The sequence below is a fragment of the Heliangelus exortis genome, chromosome 3 (genome assembly GCF_036169615.1).
Source record: "Heliangelus exortis chromosome 3, bHelExo1.hap1, whole genome shotgun sequence".
NCBI lineage: Eukaryota > Metazoa > Chordata > Aves > Apodiformes > Trochilidae > Heliangelus > Heliangelus exortis.
The window spans coordinates 5,097,872-5,117,315 of record NC_092424.1 but is presented as its reverse complement, the minus strand read 5'-3'; positions in this window follow the sequence as shown (position 1 = coordinate 5,117,315).

Genomic DNA, 19,444 nt, shown 5'->3' with positions numbered 1-19,444 from the left:
TAGGGGCATTTCTACTTTCAGCTGTCTGTGGAACCCTGCCCCGTTTAAAGTCAGTGAAAATTCCCACAGATTTCAATGGGATTTGGATTTCAATCCATAAATCTATAAATACATTGCTTAACATCTTTTTCCATCTGGCCTGTGTCCCCTCCTCTGATTATGGATGGCTTTCACCCAGGAATTCCTATGAAAGCAGCTCCCATGCTCTGTCAGCAGTTCTGAAGACCTCTGGAAGGTGGGAAAGGTCCCACATCAGTGGTTAGGATGCTTGCTCTTCCCATCAAGTTCTTGCAAACACAGGATAAGGTCTTGTAAAGTTATATATTAGCCACCTTCTCTGTCACAGAAGAAAAGCCAAGTGCATATCTATAAAAACAGCCATATGCTGCTGACTTGAGTGACAGACTAGAAAATAAACTTCTAAAGAGTGCACAGACCAAAGCTCAATCCTCCCTAAGGGCAGGATTAGAACTCAGAGTGCTTCTCCTCTTTATCAAGCTCAATCTCAAGTCAAGGAACTGGAACTGATTCTCAGAAGTGCAAAACACTAGAGAGGGAAGGAAAGGGTATGAACCATCTGCAGATGGAAAGGAAAGGCTCCTCTGGGCTGCAGGGTTGGACTGAAAGGCCACAAGGGCCATGCCAGGTGAAACTGAAAAGGCACTGACACACAGTGATGTTGTATATTCATTTTAGCTACACAAGTTGAAAAAACAGAATTTACAAGATAAAGAAAGTGATGATTCCTCTACTCAGCAGGGGATGGGCACAGCGTGTCCAGTCCTGGGGAAAATGCACTTGATGAAATGTGGGGAGAAACAGAAGAACCCAGAGTGAAGCATGAGAAATTATCAAAGGTTGTGAAAGATGCTTTGTAAGGAAAGGATGAAAGAGATGGATTTGTTTAATGCCCAGAGGAAAAGCAAGGGAGGACTAGAACAACAGTCTCCAAACATAAAAAGGGATTTTATTAAGAGAGACAGCAATCAATACATTGCACTCCGTGTCCATTTGGGAAAGGGAGGCATTTAGCTGATTTTTTTCTCAAACACCACACTACTACTACTGAAAAATGAGGGACACCAGTCAGATATTACACAGATAAAGCTAATGGCATCTCAAAGCAGGGCAGCAGACCTCTTGATGTCTCTGTTAGAATCTGATTTCTGCCATTTCAGCCATTGGGATGACATCATTTTGTCTGCCCTTGAAACGATTTTTTCCAAGTACCCACACTACAATCAGTAGTAACAAAAGCAGAGCTCCCCTCCCTCTGGAACAGCTTTGCTCCACTCTATTGCTGTGCACAAGGACCCCATCATTAAGTGCCAGCAGGACTCAAGGTTTTCTGTATTTTATTTCCCAAGCGCTGAAGCAACAGAGATCCAGTTGATAAATGCAGCCCAGTTGTTGCTTTGGCTGATGAGGGGGAAGAAGAAGAAGTTCAGAATCAAAGCAGAGGGAAAATGCTCCATATGAAGCGTGAGGATAAGCAAACATTAAGGGCAGAAATGTGGACACCAAATTTCCTTGGCAACCCAGAGTGACAACCACTGGAGGGACATGCTCACCAGAAAAGATGCTTCTGTTTCCCTGAAATTCACTGCACCATCTCCCCAGTCTCAGTTTTAGCTTCTTCACATCAAATACACATTCACATTTTGATTCCTCTATTAACTGAGGTACTTAGGGACCCATATTAAAACGTTCAGAACTCTTTAACCTGATGAAGCTGTTACAGTGAGCATAAAACACACCAGTCCATCCTCATTTCCTCCAGCACAAGGAACCCTACAGGACTTTTTGCAAACCTGTCTTCACTTCTTCCACCCTTCTCAGCAGCTGGACACTCCCTAAACATGACATCTCTCCCTCCAGAGAGAGGGATGGAGAAAGGATTCAGTAAAGGAATTTCAGGAGAGAAGCTGGATTGGAATGAGGCAGGGAGCTGAGCCAAATGAGAACAGAGCAGGGCAGCAGGACTGCACAGCTCCTGGCCCTGTGTACTTGTTCCACACAGCAAGGACATCACAGGTGGGTAGCAGATCATCCACCTACAGGCATCCTATTTGTCTTGACAGAGTGAGGTCAGGTTTGGAGAGAGAGAGAGCTGGCTTTGCCCTTCAGTGACCATCCCAGGCACCTCACATGAAAAGGAAATAACAGAGGGTTTAGTGTGAAGCCTGCATGGACAGAGAGTCCCATTTTGTGCTTTCAGCTACGTTTTAGAGAAATGACCTTTAATCCAACCCCACTGCCATCCCAAATCTGACCCAGATGATTAAAAGGTGAGAAACCCAGCTATTTGTGAGCTGAAGGTCAGAATACAGGGGTGGCTGTCAGTGCCCAGAAATCCCTGCTCAACACCCATCTTGTGATGCTCTTCTCTAAGGAGCTCCCAGCAGAGCCCTGTGCTGGCTGCTGCCACTGCCACTGTCAGGAGCATTTCAACACCCTTCATTTGGGAAGGAGCTGTGACTTCTCCCAGTATGAAAAATAGCAGTGTTATTTCTCAGTTGAGGCTGTCTTTTCCCCCAGGGCTAAGTCATTATAAAGCAGAACAGAGGCTTAAATTGCAGAGTGTGGATTTGGCAGCTGACCAGATCCCAGGGCTGTGGAATTAATAGTTTGGGGTTTTTCAGCTTGATGCTGAAATAGGCAAAGTGGTGGAATGAGCCAAAACTTTTCATGCTTGTGTTGTGTGCTTCTTCTGCAAGGCAGGGAAGGGTGGGCTGGAGCTGCTGGCCACTGCCTGGGGAAACTACCAAAAGCCACCCTGAAAAGTTGGATGTTCAATGTCCCAGGTTACTCACACCAAATTCAGCAATGCACCCTTTGCAGTTGTGGTCCCTGCATTTATTTTAGAACTTTATTTATATATATAAATATATATATATGTAATATATAAAATATATATATGCATATATATATAAACTATTCTTGCAGTTCTATTGTCATAGCAGACTCCATCACAGTGTCTGGGGAAAGGAGGAGGGAGAAACTGCTGAAAAAACACACTAAAAAAATCCCCAAAAGGCCATGAACTTCATATAAAGAGAAACTATAAGAGATAGCTATAATGTTTTCATTTACTCATATTAAAAAAAAACCTACCATCAAATTTTTAGATTAAAAAGATGCTTGAGCACTTGTAATATTCCCTCATTCTAATTCAAACACATTGTTTGATAGAGCAGAAGTAATATTCACTGAAGCTGACTAAAAGGGAAGAGTTTTCTCTAGGAAACTGCTGATCCAGTAGAACCAAAATATTCTCTGGCCCTTTTGTTCACCCTGCCAAACCTTTCCATGTTTTTTTTCCCCACCATATCCCACGGCAGCTCATTCTTCTTTGGCACCAGCTATAGCCAATACTATGGGAGCCAACTACCATACAAAAGAGATTTTTTTTCTTCATAAGACCCTCCTGAGAAGGAATTAATTTGGTCAAACAACACCTGGAGAGCTTTATTTCTTATTTCTATTATATTTTTAGCTGATATTCAAAAGGTCACACTTGTCTGTGATGCCTGAGAGAGAAAATACTTGCAGCCATCCAATATCACAACTGACCTTCTGGCAAATATGTGGCACTGGCAGAACTTTAAATTTCCTTCCAGATGATCATACTAAAAGCCCATCTTTTTCACAAACCCAGAACACTCTCTCACACAGTGCCAGGAGACACCAATGCTATTCCTATTGCCATCCCATCAATGCACAACAACATTTAACTGGGTACTACAAACATAGGTGCCCACAGGAGAGAATGCTGCTTATGTGTACACTAAAAAAATGCAGATAAGTTTCTTTAAAACAAGAAGATGCAGATTTGTGGCACTCACACATGCACACAATCCAAACTTAGCATACAAGGAGTCTGACAAGTGCAAGCACAGCAACTTCTCTTGCTCATGGAAGTGCACTTGGCCATAGTGATTTTCATACAATTATTGTCAAGCTTTGCAGTTAGAAGGATTGACACACATAATAAAAGGGGATCTCTCTCATCTACTGCACTTCAAATCAATTACAAGAACCAGTGGCTCCAGTGACCAAGTCATAATTTGGTAGCAACTTTTACCACGGACAAAAGCAAAGCATGAAGACAGAAAAGCTGATCTCAGTTGCAGCTCTGAGGACATCGTCATCCCTGGGATATGAAAATAAAAAGGGTGCTTTGCTGATGGAAACTCACAGGACATTTGCCATCAGAACCCAGCAGGTAGAGATCTTGGGAGGTCTGTAACCAAACACAGCCCATGCTGGGTGCTTGGTGCCTCCTTGCTACAGGCATTCAGAAGGCAATTTTGGGTGGCTCTGAGGGGGTATAACTGCCCCACTCTGGTGAGATCCCTTTTTATGACTGTAAGCCTTCCATCCATCCCCTCTGTTGCTTGACTAAGTCTCCAGTTTTGCCTTGTCTCAGGAAGCTTCTAGGAAACACATCCAGATGCATCGGGCAGGCAGCCAGGAATTCCCTTCTGTCAACAGAATTACCCCCAGTCATTCACTGCCAGTTTTCAGCTATCACTTATCAAGACCAAAATCACATGCCAAATCCTACAGCTTCAGAAAGTGGTGCCTGCCAGGCTTTCTTAGCACTGGATCCTTATCTTTCCAAGCCAGCTTTACACACTGGTGTAAATGGAGTTGGATGCCATGTGCTGGCTGCTCTGCTGCACACCACAGCACAAGCTTCTGATAAGGCAGAGTATTTTTGATAACACAGCACCCTCTTCATCCCCCAGGGAAAGCAGATGTCTGTGTGGGGTCAGCAAAAGTGTTGGAGGGCAGGGGAAGAACCTAAGGACCCCTCCTGTGTTCTGCAAACAGCTGCTGCTCCCAAATAAAGGGGAGGGAATATACAGAACGCCCTCCAGGGAGATCTTTACAACCCCTGAAAAGAGCTGGGAAGAAAAAGGTCATATGTAAAATATCACTGCCTTTGTCTGACATTTCTGGCAGGTCCCAAAGGCAACCAGGAAATAATACTGCTACCCAAAACATAATTTTTAAATCCAAGTTGCCAGTTACTGCGGCGTTTATCTGGGAGCCACCTGTAGCTCTCTCAAAAGACTGTTTGCAGCAGCTCCTTGACATTATCAACTTGTGTTATTTGCTGCTTTCTGAAATGTCAGCTACCTAACCTTTCCAGGCTGTTCTTAACACCGAGCCTGCCTTTCCAAAACTCATTAAGTGGAGCACAGACCTAGAGCCCTCTGCAAAGCTTCCAATCGAACCCAGCTGCAACGGGAATACCAAGATGGTTTGGACAGTCTCAGACTTTGTGGAAGTCTGATTCCTTGCTCCAAAGGCCTCTCCTCACTGGTGAGCTGTGAGAAAAGGATGAAAAAAAAATTAAAAAAAATTAAAAAAAAAATAGACAATGCTACTCACAAGTGCTACTTCCAACAAGCCATTTTTTTAAACAAACATTGCAATCATTAAGTATCCCCTAGCTACATAGGGAGAAAATCCTCATCAAGAGCTCACACCTTGTTTCCTAATTTACTCTAAATTGTGCCTGAGTTTCAGACTAATCCCCAGTAGAGACTGTGTGGCAATGGGCATTCTGCACCTGCCTGATTGCAAGGTTACTGCTAAATGATCAGACAGGCTGATACTAACAGCAGATGCTAAATAATTCCAGATAATACGCAGTATTAACTTGCTAAAGGGTAAAGAGTCCACTACACAAGGATTGTTGCCTGAATACCACACAACAAGTTATTTATTCCTTTAGTTTCTTTTAATCTTTAGGATTTATTCTAGAATTTAAATTTTTTTTAATATTTAGAAAATTTATAGAATAAATTTCTATTTATTAGAAATTAATATTTTCTAAATTTTTTTAGAATTTATAATTCTAATCTTTAGAATTATATAATTTTTAATTTTTTTTTTTAGAATTTATCAATATGGACTTATTTTTCTTTTACTTTAGGGCACATTGCAGTGCAAAAGCTCTGCCAAGGTGGAAAAAAACCCAATCTGGGGTTGTATCTCCTGAGGCTGAGCAGCACAGCACAGGCAGCTGGGTAAGAATTATTATGCCAGCCAAAAAGGGTTGGGCAGTGGTAAACATTTTGTATTACAGGTGAAGAGGGAATTCTGCAAATATGGTTTATGTGAAACATCTGCAGGAACCTGATAATAAAAATTATTAATGAAATCTATCAGGTGGGGTTTTATTGGGTTCTTCCCTCCCTGCCAAGACTTGGAGATGTTGCAGCTTTATTACCAGATGTCTCCATAAATTTTAATAATATTCATAATTACCAATTCAGATTCATAGGGCTGTATTTCATGAAATATTTTATTACAGCAAAAAAAAAAACAACAACCTCATGGGCATACCTAGGACTGTTGCAATTTACACTGACAGCAAGAAGATCACCTTCAAAACAAAATCCAGCAATAAAAGTTGAGACAACACCAGCTACCTCACAGACCACAGGAAAAATATTTCCTACCTGCTGATAAAAGCTTCAATAGCATCAGTTAAGTTAAGGAAAATACAGACCATGCCAGAAGATAATGGCATTTGTATACACTTATTATTTCTGTTTTGAAATATAATTTTTGGGAATGAAAATGCAACTTAACCATCACCAGTTCTAAAGAAAACGTGTCCCTGGAGAAAGGAGAGACCCTTGTACAGCATCAAGTGGCTCCCACTCAACACGGGCACAGTTCCACGAGAAAAGTCCATTGGAAAAATGCAGGATATAAAAGCACCATTTAAGATATGTAGGTTCCCCAGTTCAGTAACAACTTAGGGGATTTACATTCTCTTCTCCTAACTTCAACACAACTTTCTTGCACCACCCAAAGTAACTTGTCCTTTGTCTCAAGTCCCAGAAAAAAAAAATAAATTCTGGTCCTTTGGAGATCTTTGGCCTCCTTTTCAGAGCAAGGATGGCTGTTGGACCCCTTCTTTACCTCTTCTCCAAACTGAAGACCAGGATGCTGTTTAGCACAGCCTGTTTATGATACAGTGGTACCTGTCTGAGGCACCTATTCCTCCCTATGGAAACTTCAGTTCCTTTTTAGGCCTTGAATAAGATGGATTCAGGAGCCCCTTTGCCAACAGATGCCAAGCAACATGTTTAGAAACTCCTCTTCATTTCACTATCAATAAGCCCTGATAAGCAACAGATATAGTGAGACCATTTTTGAACAAAAAACATGCTCAGAGCTAATGAAATGGCAGAGATAATAAAATGGCCACAATCCAGTGGTTTATACAGGGCTGGAACAGATCCCCATCACTTGAGTAATCAGCCACACTTGGGAGTTTGTGTAAAACACAGGTATTTAAGCAGCACCTTCTACACCCAGCATCATTCTGCCCACTACCACTAGAAGGTAGCCAAGAAATTACCTTTAATAGGTGCTAAGAGGGCCAAGTCATGCTGCCACACTGCTACTTGGGGTAGGATGGACAAGAGAAGCACAATGAATAATTTCTCACGAACCCTCTGTACATTGGCCAAGGAATTTTGTGCTCTTGGCTCACAACCTCTCCTTTACAACCATGCAAAAAGCTCTCCAGAGCCCCAAAAGGGAGAAGAGTCCACAGCCTAAAAATGTTTCAGAACATCCTGTGCCTTCATCTCCCCCAGTCCCACTGCTCCAGCCACACACAGAGAGAAAAAGTCAGCAAACCAAAGATTTAGTATCCAAGACTGCACCTACAAAGAGCTTTAATTTCAATAAGTCTTAGGAAGTAGATGAAGGGGAGAGAAATTTCCTTTAAGAACGAGATGATCACGAAATGATGAGTTTCTCTCCACCAATTTTGCTTTTCTGTCTGCATCTGTGACAAGAGGGAGTTGGATGCAAGGCTCCAAGGGGATCATTCTCTGTGAAGATGACTGAAAAAGGAGAATCTTTTCCCCTGAGGAAACCCTGGTACTTCAAAGTGGGCTTTCATACCAAAAATCAGACTGAAAAGCAAACACCTTGGAAACTTCCATAGAAAGAGGGAGCAATTTTTTTCCAGTGTTAATTAACAGACTATTTGAACACTTACATAACTTTTGTTTTGCTATAAAATTTCAGAAATCTGAATGTTGTCCAAAAATTCAGGGGAAATTAGCAAATATACATGAGAAGCTTCCTAATGCAGATTTTCTTGAGTCCTGGTTTTGTGGCCAAAGTACCAGACAGACCTTGAAAGAATGGGCAAACACTGAGCTGAACCTGAATTCTGGGTCAAACCCAGGGGCAAGCCCTTGGTTTTCTGCTTAGCTGAATTTGGGGAGCTCAAAAGCAGCTTCTCCTTTTGGCACCAAGGAGAGAACCATAAGTTCTAAATAGTTCAGTGCATGATTGGAGGCTTACCAGAGAAAATAGAAAGAATTCCTGAATTCTAGATACTATTCCTATAATCAAACTAAGGCTTGACTTTTCCTATCAGCATCACAACTGCTGCCCAATAGCTCCTGAAATCTTAAAGGCATTAAAAATTACTGATGACAAACTTGGGATTCCTTCTCTTCTGTCCAAAGTAGAAGTCCACAGGAGGCTCCCTCCTCTTAAACACCAACCTAAAAACCACATCACAAACCCCCCAAAAATCTCAGACTATTGCTTCTTGAAGATTTTAGCAACAGTTGTATATCTGGAGAGCTTAGAAGTCCTGCAGGAACTTCATACTGGCTTGAAATGTTTAGTTATACCTCACATAAATGGGCATTAAATACAGATTTGTAGCAGCTACTTCAGTGTAGCCTCAGAGGGACTTTAACAGCATTTACCTCTCAGCAGAACACAGCCTGAACACTCAGCTCCTTAAGAAAAAAATGTTGCCCCTTGCTCTGTGCATGTCAAGGCTGAAATGATTTTTTGAGGAAAATCTTTTTTCTAGGCTGTTACTGTGCAGAGAATGAGTTTTGTGGTGTAAAGGAGCCCACACTCCCTTGGTTGATAGAAAGATGCCAGATGCAGGGCACCATCTCCCAGAGTAACAAAAGAATAAGCAAAGCAAAGGCCTCACCTTGACATCTCCAGGAATCTGGATGTGTAAATTAGTTAAAAGTTCAGCTGTCTTTTAAATTTCCCTGTATGGAATAGATGCTCACAATAATTGGCTTAGGAGGCCAAGAGATGAACCTCCCTGCTGCTAACCCCAAATTTAATATTCTCAGGCTTCCTGGCAGGGGAGCAGTGACACAGCAGCCACAGCCTCTAAAACATGGAAAATTGGCTACAACCACACACTCCTGCCTTAAACTTCAGCTTTACCTCACTTTTATACTGAGATTGTTGTCCTAACACTTATTTCCAAACAGTTCCTGTTATTATTATTTTTCCATATATTTTTTTTAATGTCTCTTTAAAAAGTCTGGATCAGTATAGGCCCCACAGCACGGGCAATAAACATAAAATAATCTCTTCATTTTCAGATGAGGGATGGCTGGCAGATGAGCCCAGGTACCCTGGGTTGCTTTTGCATCCCTGTTAAATAGATCTGGAGAGTCAGGATGTTCCTGGAGTGGCAGGATGCATGCCCAGCAGGATCAGCCTCAGCATCCTAATGGGTACAGAGGAAAAAATTGGCTGTTGGTGCATGCCTGGGGGTTCCTGGGTGATACACTGCCTGAAAAAGTCTCTGAATAATTGCCCCAAGAGGTTTGGACTACCATTCTTAATCTGTTTTAATGACAGAACAAGAATTTTGCTTTCTATCCTTATCAGCTTGCAGTGCTGCCTTTTGCCCAGGAGTGTTGGAGATGCTCTGTGATTCCCAGGGTGTAATTAATACCTAGGCCATGCTTATGTCTAATGACCCTGCCATTAGGGGAAAAAGTTGGGAATGCAACAGAAATGCAGAAAGGAGGAGGAAACTGTGGGTGCTTCTGTGATGGTTCAGAAAATTCTTCTGGCCAGTGGGTCTGGGAGGAAGGAAACCACAGGACAGGGAGAAAGCCTTCAGTCCCCTGCTTCTGGGAATCAAGAGACAGATACAGGTTCTGCCAAAGCCAGAAGCAGAAGGGTCCTTTTGGTGGCAGATGATTGCAGCCAAGATGTTTTTTGCAGCTAAGTCACCTCAGCACTTTGTCCTTACTTGCTGCATCTGCACACCCAGCAAATGGATGGATGGATGCTTCACCCATCTGCTCTGGGGTTTCTTCAGCATGCAGTAGAAAGGTACATTTTGGAAACAGAATTTTTTTTTTTTTTTTTTTTTTTTCACATGGCAAAGTCTCCATTTGCCTTTCCAAATCTCAAGGGGTGCTTCAGTATATTAAACCTCACCAAGGTGACACATGCTGGCCATGCTGGAGCCCTACCTTTATGGCTTTATGTTCTGGCAAAACAGGATGGTTCAGCTCCCATTGGATAAAGAGGTCTTGTGGCCTATATGAACACCAGAAAATAGTGAGTTTTTCCACTACGAAGGTTTTGGGGGAAAAGATTTTAAATCCACTGGGTTTGTATTCTCCTGCATTGAAGTCTGGCTTTCTTGTTGAGGAATCTTGTTCTCCCAAGTTGCCAACAGCATTCCTTACATCCCTTGGCGCTGCAGCACTTCAGAGAACATTGCTGGAGTCTTGGACACAATCTCTGGAGCAAACACTGCTCCTCACACTCCTCTCTCCTCTGCTGACAGCAGCCTACACATCAGCCTATATAATTGTTTCAATTACCAACATTATCACACTCTAAAGAGACTATAAAATACTTCTTTTTTAAGAAAAAAATTTGCTTTCCATCAGTCTGGCCTTGGGTAGGAAGGCAACTTGCTCCCTGCCACCTAGTAAGCAGCTTTTACAAACACAACCTCCACAAACATCCAACGTGGCCAATTTTTCCCTGTAAACAGAGGATTTGTTCTCCAGACAGATGGGCTCAAGACATTACTAGGGAGTAATGAATTTTTATTCTCTGTCACCATACTCCAGGCAATGCTAGCCCAGACAGTGATAAAATGGACCCTCCTGTACCTTATTTTTTTTGTAAGCTGTGGAAGAAAACACTTGCACGTTTTCTGTCTTTCAGGAAGACAGATTGTGACAAATTGGAGGCCCTTTGTGTAATATATTACTGGAAGTTGATGGATTAGTTCTAGTACTGATTAGTTCAGTACTAAAAAGTGCAATTATTATGTTTTATAGGATGTTAAGGACATCTGGCATTTCTGGGATGACGAGAATAAAGATTTCACCCTCTTTAGTGTAAGTTTAGAGGTAAGAACAGATGGCATGCAGTTTTAAGCAATAGTCACTGGTAAGAGGAAACTAATCAGAGGCAAAGGACTAAGTTTTATGTAGTTCTTCTTAATTAAGCACCCCAGGATTATGAAAGAGAAGTCAAACCAATTGTTCAGCAAACACCCCTTCCCATTTTGGACATTTATCACTTCCTTTTAGCTACAATGAAGATTTGTCTTCATCAAGAGAGAGAAGCAAAACCATCATGTGTGCATTTCCCTTAAATGCCTTCCTCCAAGTGACCACAAGTCATTCTGAAAGGAAAAAAGCTGAGCATCTCCTCAGATAGACCAAGGTTATTCAGCCAGAGGTACCACAGAGCAGGATCAGGGGAAGCACAGGAAAGCAGCAGAGCCAGGAACAGAAGAGTCAGGGTGCATGAATCTGCTTTGAGATGAAGAAAATCAGCATTATGAGACTGACAAAAGGGTCATCAACATGGTGGGGAGGGAAAGACTGAACTAAGGACTAATTGCACTTGTTCAGTTTGACAGCAATGTGGAGTATTTGAGTTTTTCAAAGGAAAAGTAACTGAGGAGTCATGGAGGTGATAGGGGGAGGACTAGAAGCACTTCTCTAGCTAGTAATCCTTACCCTATTCCAAGCTCAATTGATTTGTTTCCAGATACATGCACATTTCTCTACATCCTTCTCCCACAAATACCATCAATGTTTCCATTAAAAAAAAAAAATCTTCATGAAAACAGAGGTTTGCATTATTTTTTTTAAAGTTCCTCCTACCCTGGAGGGAACAATTGTCATCTTTTGGTTTCTCTGCATCTTCAAAATTTGTTTTTCCAAGAATAAGCCACAGAGGAAGAAGGGAGTCCACAGCTTAACTAAAACAGTTTTGAATATTCATGTTATTCTCTCCACAGAAATATTGGCACTGCCTTAGCACTTGCATGCTGAGCTCTAATTTCAAGTGAAAGAGCATCTACTGCTCTTTTCTTGTTAGTGTAATTATAATTCAATATTTACATTGCAATAACACCCAAGCAATCCCACTGAGATTCATTCTCCTACACAGCATATAAACAAGTCAGCCTGACCCCAAAAAATGGGCTGTTAAAAAAACACAAGGGATTTAATGCCTCAACTATACAACAATATTTTTGCCAAGGCTTCTAACATCAGAACTAGGAAAGGTAAAGTGAACAGAAACAGGAGTTTTAACACATGTTTTCTCTTGTGCTTACACACAGAGCAATCAGCTGAAGGCATAGAATCATAGAATTGGCTGGGTTGGAAGGGACCTCAGAGATCATCAAGTCCAGCCCTTGATCCACTCCCGCTGCAGTTCCCAGCCCATGGCACTGAGTGCCACATCCAGGCTCTTTTGAAATATCTCCAGGGATGGAGAATCCACCCCTTCCCTGGGCAGCCCATTCCAATGGCTGAGCACCCTCTCCAGAAAGAAATTCTTTCTAATGTCCAACCTAAACCTCCCCTGGCACAACTTGAGACCTCTTGTGCCCTCTTGTCTTGCTGAGAGTTGCCTGGGAAAAGAGCCCAACCCCCCCCTGGCTCCAACCTCCTTTCAGGGAGTTGGAGAGAGTGATGAGGTCTCCCCTGAGCCTCCTCTTCTCCAGCCTCAACACCCCCAGTTCCCTCAGCCTCTCCTCACAGGATCTGTGCTCCAGTCCCTTCACCAGCCCGGTTGCCTCCTTTGGACCTGCTCCAGGACCTCAATCTCCTTCCTGAGCCGAGGGGCCCAGACCTGGACACAGGACTCAAGCTGTGGCCTCCCCAGGGCTGAGCACAGGGGCAGAATCCCTTCCCTGGACCTGCTGGCCACGCTGTTCCTGAGCCAGGCCAGGATGCCATTGGCCTTCTTGGCTACCTGGGCACACTGGTGGCTCATGGTCACCTTCCTGGCAATCCAGACTCCCAGGTCCCTCTCTGTCTGGCTGCTCTCAGCCACTCTGTGCCCAGCCTGGAGCTCCCCATGGGGTTGTTGTGGCCAAAGTGCAGGACCTGGCACTTGGCCTTGTTGAACCTCATCCCGTTGGGATCAGCCCAACTCTCCAGTCTGTCCAGGTCCCTCTGCAGAGCCCTCCTGCCTTCCAGCTGATCCACACTCCCCCCCAGCTTAGTGTCATCTGCAAACTTGCTGATGATGGACTCAATCCCCTCATCCAAATCATCACTAAAGATATTAAACAGAACTGGGCCCAACACTGATCCCTGGGGGACACCACGGCCGCCATTTTGATGCAGCCCCGTTCAGCACCACTCTCTGGGCCCGGCCCTCCAGCCAGTTCCTAACCCAGCACAGATGCCCCTGTCCAAGCTGTGGGCTGACAGCTTTTTCAGGAGAATGCTGGGGGAGATGGTGTCAAAGGCCTTGCTGAAGTCCAGGTAGAGCACATCCACAGCCTTCCCCTCATCCCCCAGGCAGTCCCCTGATCATAAAAGGAGATCAGGTTGGTCAGACAGGCAGCACAGTTCCATCCAGAGCCCAAATAGCACTGGAGTGGGTACAAGTACTGACACTTGGGCTGATGTCCCCATCTCCCTCTCTGCTCACGAGCCAGGCAGTGACTGCTAACACTTCTTTCACTCTTTCTCTGCCATTCTCCGTCCTACTTTCACCTCTCTCAAGAAATTTCACCTTTTTCACGTCTGAATTGACAGCACTGCTATGGAGTATAAAGCACTAAGCCACAAACAGTAACAATTTTTATCCCAGAAAATCACTTACTTTTAAGGAAGGAAGGAAGAATTTAGGGAGTTCCCTTACCTTTTGATGAGATGCTCAGCTCAGAAGATGCTACTTGATACTTCACAGCCAAATGCAGTATTTTTCATCCATTACTCTGTTGTAGCAGAAGACTTCGGAAGCTCAGTAAACCCCACCAGCTTCAGCATGACACAAAACCACCCAGGAACCTCTCCATGGGGACAGATACAGGGACTTAGAGGCTGGTAGAGACAAGCACCACAACCCAGCAAGACTGAAAGTGGTGCCTTGGCTTTTAAGCTGAGCACAGCACACCCTGAGCAATATAACCATCAGCTGTGCCAGCCCTGCCCACCACCACCAGATGTGCAGGCCATTAAGCCCAACTTTGCTTCAGTTAGCTTAATTAATTACTGCTTGGCAACACCTTCCCCTCAGCTGTACCCTGCTATTGTTTGATTACTTCCCACTGGCTAGGAAAGGAGATTCCTGCCACAAAGAAATCTGCTTGGAAGCAGAAGTGCTCTGCCATGGTTTGGTAATGGCCTCAAGTTGCACCAGGGAAGGTTTAGATTGGATGTTAGGAAAAAATTCTTTACTGGAAGGGTTACCAGGCACTGGGACAGGCTGCCCAGGGCAGTGGTAGAGTCACCATCCTTGTGTTTGAGAGCTGTAGAGACACAGTGCCCAGGGGTATGGTTTAATTAAGGTCTTGTCAGTGTTAGGTTGTGACCTTGGAGGTCTTTTCCAACCAAGGTGATTCTGTTATTTTCTTTGTTTTATCCAGGGGTAGAGAAGAAGGAAGGAGTCAGCATCCCCTCCTCAAGCTTGGCTGAAGCATTTCTAGTAATATCTCTTACCTTTGGCTAATTAAACCCATCTGAGGCAGCCCAGGGCACCTCCCCCAGGTCCCCCCAGGTCCCACCTGGGCACAAGTGCTGCCACTCACTCATTCCTTACCACCCCCTGCAGCTGCTCCTACACAGGCTGGGGAGAAAAACGTCCTCAGAGAATATCAGGCTAAAGATGATCAGATACTTGTGTTCTGGATCACTCCTTCTGTAGGGATGTTTTGTCAAGAAATCATTAATTTACTGCACAATCAGGTGGCATGTATGAAATCATATGCTGAATATATGTGTCTTTTCTGGGAAGGGGGAGCATGGGACAGCAAAGGGACAGCTTAAGGAACAATCAAAAATGCAGTGCCAGCAATGTAAGAGTAACCATGTAAGAGTTACACAACAAATATTTTCCATTTAATAATAATGGAAAAGTGCATTTTAATAGCTGAAGTTCAGGCTCTGCTGGGATGCTGTGCAAAGCTCAAGAAAACCAGACTGTGGGGCTTTAACATTTGAAAAAAAAAGAGTTAATGAGGAATGCTCAAAAGAGGCCTATTCCTTAAAAGAACACGATTTTCTTCTTCCAGCACACGTTCAATAATCTTAGCACTCAGAGCTTTCCAAGCCCTTCCAAAAAATCTCGTTACAGATAAATTTTTAATTAGCTTTCTAAAAAGATTTCTCTGTTAGAACACAGGAGGTCCTGTAACTTACAAGGAAGCCTTGTAGGCAAGCTGTATTTCTTTTTATGGTCTTCCTCTTAGGCATTTAATGCTGTAAGATTCACTCTCCCCCTTGTACACCTCTGATCTATGAAACCACCTTCCTCTGGGGCACACCCACTGCTCTCATAACTACTTTGGGCACCACTGCCTTAAACACAAGAATTGGGTTTGCACTCATCAGTGAACCACTTCACAAATAAAGTCCTGGGGCAGGGAAGGTCAGCAGCATCTGCATGCTGGGAGGATGAAGAGGTTTCCCCCAGGTGAGCTGGAAGGGGATGGGATATGGGATATTGGATATGGGATATGGGATATGGGATATGGGATGGTTCTTCTCTTGTCAGCAGCAGAGCTGCAGGAGGAGCAGGAGTCCCAGAGGAGATGCTGTGACCCATCCCCAGGACAAGAGTGAGTGCCAGCAGCACCCTGACACCAGCAGAAAGAACTTCCAGAAATGCTCTTCTGCAAAAGAAAGGAAACTGCTGGAAGTTCAGCAACAGGAAAAGCTGTTTTAATGTTTTACAGCTCTGTATTTGTGACTAAATTAAGTCAGATGTGACAGGCTCCTTGATCATATAGCAGGGATTCATGGTGGGACCAGATGGCCAAAGGGACAGGCTTTTCCAAGAGAAAAGTTGTCAAGCTGTTGGGTGTTTCAGCAGAGAATGAAAACCCCTCAGTAATAAGCACCCAGGAGAAAGGAAACTGAAAAACAGGCACCAGAGAACTTCAGAAGACACTTCACCAGTTGCTAGGATCTAACAAAAAAAAAAAAAAAAAAAAAAAAAGAAAAAAAAGTGAAGAAGACATGTTGGCACTAATATCTCCAGCACTTGGAAAACACTGGAAGAAAAATAACACTTTTGAAGATGTTTGGAACCTCGTGTATCAAGGCTCATCCACCAAAGCCCCTGACACTGTAGAGGAGGAGGCAGCACAGGGGCCAGGGCTGACTTGCAGGGGGGGATTTTCCATGCCAGAGCTTAAACACCCAGGTTAACTCTTTCACAAGAAGAAAAATCCATCCAGACGAGCCCAGGCTCTGGAAAAAAAATAAATATAGAACTCTGAGGGAAAAAACCCAGAAAAATTAAGAATGGGTATAAAGGATCCAATTCCTACTATGGGAACGATTCAATTTTGAATTGAGAAAACAAACAAAAATTCACAGCCTGAAAGAAGATTCTGCTACATCTATGAAGCAAAGAGCACTATTGAATTTATTTATTTTTAAAAGGATGCTTAATTCTGGATTTGATTTAGAGAAGGTGTACGATAAAGGGATAAAAAATATATATACAAAATTAATTCTCAGATATCTTTAATGGGACAGGTAGACTGGGCATAGAAAATTAAATTTTTAGCTCTCCACTGCCCAGTAAGTCATGCTACCACAAATATCCTTTCTCATTAACTATACAAATGTTTTTAAAAGCTTACTAACTGGATTTAATATCTACCTGATGGATTTAATAACTAACTGAATGTATCAGCTGAGGCAGAGAGAAGTAGCAGGACCTTCCTATTGTTACAACTCAAGCTCAGTGGTTTTGAACATTTTTTAATGGTTTTGGCACATTCCCCTAAGTAAGGAGATTTCAGCATGCAGCTCCAATATACCTTATGTGATCAAATATGTTACACACTACTCTGTGATTTAAAGTCTGTTCCTGGTAGTCTTTTTCCCTTGAAGAATGTAGCCCACCCTCCTGAAGGAATACAGGGAAAAAATCTATTAACAGCATCCTGAGAGGGCAAGAAGAGTGCATAATGAAAAGCTGCAGAAAGCATTTGACAGGGCTCAAGGAGCAGAACTGAAATTTGAGAGATAACTTGAAGGTCATAAAAAATAATATTGGTAGGGAAAAGGCTGAAAATAAGATACAACCAATGCAGAGGCATGCAGGCAGAGTGAGCTCTGGATAAATGTTCATATCAGTCTTGTCAGCCTGTGCTCATCTCCATGTCCTTGTACAGAGAAAAGGAGCTGGAAGGTCCTTACAAGAAGGGACTTTCCTGCTTTAAAGGGCTTCAAAGGAAGCAGCGTGGAACAGCATGGCCAGCAGGTCCAGGGAAGGGATTCTGCCCCTGTGCTCAGCCCTGGGGAGGCCACAGCTTGAGTCCTGTGTCCAGTTCTGGGCCCCTCAGCTCAGGAAGGAGATTGAGGTGCTGGAGCAGGTCCAGAGAAGAGCAAGGAGGCTGGGAAGGGATCCAGCACAAGTCCTGTGAGGAAGGGCTGAGGGAGCTGGGGGTGTTGAGGCTGGAGAAGAGGAGGCTCAGGGGAGACCTCATCACTCTCTCCAACTCCCTGAAAGGAGGTTGGAGCCAGGGGGGGGTTGGGCTCTTTTCCCAGGCAACTCTCAGCAAGACAAGAGGGCACAAGAGGTCTCAAGTTGTGCCAGGGGAGGTTTAGGTTGGACATTAGAAAGAATTTCTTTAGGGAGAGGGTGATCAGACACTGGAATGGGCTGCCCAGGGAAGGGGTGGATTCTCCATCCCTGGAGATATTTCAAAAGAGCCTGGATGTGGCACTCAGTGCCATGGGCTGGGAACTGCAGCGGGAGTGGATCAAGGGTTGGACTTGATGAGCTCTGAGGTCCCTTCCAACCCAGCCAGTTCTATGATTCTATCATCCTTGCATGCTTTTATACCAAATGACAGAGCAACTTTTCTACAAACCCCTCAGAATGCAACATAAGGTGCAGGATATGTGCAAGAATAGGATGAACTTGGGGTGTGAGTGATGTACGCCCCCAGAATTCTTACTGAAATAGTGTTACTGCACCCAGGTTCAGAGGCTTCTTGAGTGGAGATTAATCCAGTGAAAACTGGCAAGGATGGAGCTCCTACCTTGAGAAGAATTACTCCTTGGGAAGCCTGTTACTGTATTCCTACATCAGCACTGTAGGAACTGCAACATCAGCTGCTGCTGGCAGACATGCTCCTAAGAGCATCTGATCAATCTCTTCTCAAGAATCACACAATAAAATGACACCAACCATAAAATAACAGAATCTTTCAGGTTGGAAAAGATTCCTGGGAGTCCAACCATCATCTTTCTACAAAGTTCTCCCCTAAACCATATCCCCCAGCACCACATCCCTTAAACACATCCAGGGTTGGTGACCCCACCACCTCCCTGGGCAGCCCATTCCGGTGCCTGATGTTGGAAAATCAAATTATTCCCATAGCAGGAAGCAACAACCATGCATGAGATCTAACTGAAGAAATAGTGCAGAAAGAAGCTACAGAATTGATAATAAAAGATGAGATAGTTGAAGGAAACCATGAAAGCTCAGTCTCTTAGTGGCTGTGGAATTATAGAGCAAGCTTACATTACAAATTCCAAGTACCATGGATTCTGTAATTGCTGGCTTGCTATTTATGGGGGAGAGAAGTGGTGCCTGAGGCACTGCAGCCTGACCTGCTCCTAAGGACACATGAGGGTCACAGAGTTGTGCAAAACACACAGAAAAAAAATTACATGATCTACTGTACTGACTGGTTCTTTGTTTTCTCTCTCAACCCATATGAAACAGGAAAAAAAATGTAAGACAGGCTAGGACCATGGTGTAAGAGAAGTCCCTGCATCACCTTCTTTCTGGAAATGAGGATATAGAAAAAGTTCAATATCTCTACAAAATGAAACAAACCTGAAAGCCTTGAAGCAGCTTTTCAATCACTCTTTTAAAAGAGTGAAAAGCAACAACAATCACAAGTGAAAAAAGTATCTCTCTGACATACAGGGATATGCAAGGCACAGCAAGCCCTGATAAGAAGCCTGAATGAGTTTTGCAACACAATAGTAATATTAGATAATTGTGTGTGTTGGTAGAACAGAAAATAAGTACAGAACAGCTCTGGTTGCTGTAAGAGAGGCCAAAGATGAGGAGACAGACCTGATCTGATCTAGTCAGGCCAGGAGATGAAGGCACAGAGCTAAAAGAGTGGTCTGATCACTCAGTTTTC